Source organism: Uranotaenia lowii, chromosome 2 (genome assembly GCF_029784155.1).
Source record: "Uranotaenia lowii strain MFRU-FL chromosome 2, ASM2978415v1, whole genome shotgun sequence".
Lineage (NCBI taxonomy): Eukaryota > Metazoa > Arthropoda > Insecta > Diptera > Culicidae > Uranotaenia > Uranotaenia lowii.
This window is the reverse complement of record NC_073692.1, coordinates 418,452,466-418,455,027: the sequence shown is the minus strand read 5'-3', so window position 1 is coordinate 418,455,027 and position 2,562 is coordinate 418,452,466.

Genomic DNA, 2,562 nt, shown 5'->3' with positions numbered 1-2,562 from the left:
TTTTTATTTAGTTCACCCAAATAAGTTACAAATTACAAGCCGCCGAACTTTCAATAGTGTCATATTGACACTCAAGAGCGGATGAGGGTTGAAACATTCTTATGCAATAGAAAATGCTCAAGAAAATATTTGGAAATTTAAATACTACTCTGCCGAATTAAACTTAAACGGTCAAATTTGAAATGATCGTTAAAAATGAAAATATCTTAATAACATAGGTTGACGGTAATAATTTCAAAAATCTAACAATAACGGCAAATGATTTAAATATCATTTACTATTTTTTGATTCAACTAAGCAAAAAATCCTTCCATGACAGAAGCTTGTTATTGATGTAAACACTAATGGCCAATAGTTGCCACAAGAACACACACGGAAAGTCCTCGTTGTGTTGCCTGAAGGTGCAAAAAAATGGCTCTTAACACCAAAGTGGAAAAAACCTTTCACGTTTACAAAAGTATGGCACATGTGAAACACAACAGCAGTGGATTCCAATATCCACGTTTTACACCGGAGTTTATTCAGATGCAAAATGGCTAACAACCAGTTTGTGATGCACTCGGCAATTTTACCGGGCCTGGAAATGGGTCCAGTGAGAGTCGTCACAAATGATCGTAAGGAATTTTACCACTTTATGAGTGGCGGCAGCGTTTTGATGTTTGTTTGAAAATAAGCTTTAACCTAGTTTAGATTCTAGAGCGATGCAAAAAGCAACTTGATGCTACGAGTTGGAAATTGATTGATTGACAACGGATTGGATGAACCGGAATGAAATCTATACAAATTGCCAGCTTTGATGTTTGAGTTATTTATCACTCAATTTACAGCTGTTGAAACACCTTGCTACAATCATTGAAAATTCGCTGTTTGTTCGAATGTGGCTAGTGCTTGTGGTAAAAAAATAAACGAAAGCTTCCTTCAAATTTTTCACAACGACGATATTTTTTTTTTTTTTTTCTAAAACCAACCTGCAGAAATTTTGAAAAATTGCTTTTGTTCCCTCACACACTTGAGCTGTCAATTGTTACAGAGAAAAGAAAAGGGACCATAAAACCTTTCACCAGCTTCAGGGTCAAGAATTTCGTTATTAATTTTACTCCAGCTTCTTTTAAATTTCCAAGTTGAAAACTATGGGGCAAAAGCTTTAGAGGCCAGACAACATCAACTGGCACCAACAACGTCTAAAATGGAGAAGCTCAAACTCCCCAAAAACGGGGTCCTGATGTCGCCAAACTTGTCCCCCAGCAGCTCATAGGGTAAGCTGGACGAGATGATCCGTGAAATTTAATTTGAAAAGTTGAACCTACCGGATGTAGGGTGCTCTTTTCTCTTACAAAGATAAACTGAAAGTAGAAGGTAGTAGTTCATTTTAGTTGGCTCGAGATTGATTTTCTTGTCGGCAAACAGCGTAAGTCGGAAGGTTAAGTTTTTACGAATAGATCCTTACAACTACTAACAAGTACGGTAAATTTTAAAGCAAAAATTAGCATTTTTTGATCAACGGGCTCATTTGAATATAGTAAATAAATTCATATGATTTACGTTCCAAATTTTTCATTTCACTCAGATAATTTTAAACATTGTTAAACACAGGTCAACCGAATGTCAAATACACTGAATACATGAATGACAGCTACAATGTATTTACATCATGCTGAACGCTTGATAAAATCAATTGTCCACGCTGATGACCCAACTCTTCCACCCCCTACACAAACACTTTGTCACCAAAGCCAAAAACAAACAACAGACCTATTAATGTATGTATGTATGTCTGTTGTAGGAGGTATCGTCAGCAAACAAGAGCGACAAATGCACAGCTTGAAATTTGAAATCCTTTCGGCCCCCCGAGGGAGGCCCAAAGGGGTTCTTTTCTCCAACACTTAGTAGGGCACTTCATTTTGAGCACAGCTGCAGCTGACTGGTTGCTCGGAGGAAGTTCAATCTGTGAACGACATTTGTTGGATCAGCCCTGCCTGAGAAGGTCTATGGTTGCTCTATCAGATGAGCAACAAGCGCCTTGGGTCAGCATGACGCTCAACTCGGACGACATCGGATGCAGATCATGCCAAGCTTTTTAATTATCAGAAGGTTAAAATTTTCGGAATCGTATTGTTGGAATATTTTTATTACCTACTTATTTGATAACCTCTCTCTCAGAAACGCAGGAAGCTATGTTTTAACATTTTAAACTTATTTCCTTCCAAATTGTTTTAATACAGATACATACTTTCGTTTTAATTTTCGCCGAAAAAAGTCGATGATAACATCAAACAATACATACTTAAACATGGACACAATAGTTAAGGTTCCTTAATAATTCAGTACTCCAAAGATATTTTTAACAGCTCTTCATAAGGGATCAAATTTCAAATATCGTTTTTTAGTTGGAAGTGAAAAGATTTGTGAGGTGTTAGATTTGTAAGAAGTGAAAGGAACAAAGTTGTCGCAGATTATCGTGAGTAAACTGATACTAAACAATTTTTTTTCGGCCACTGACCTAAAATGCGATATGGGGATTTTTTTATCATCTAACAATTTGCGCCGGGGGTCTTGAGATCT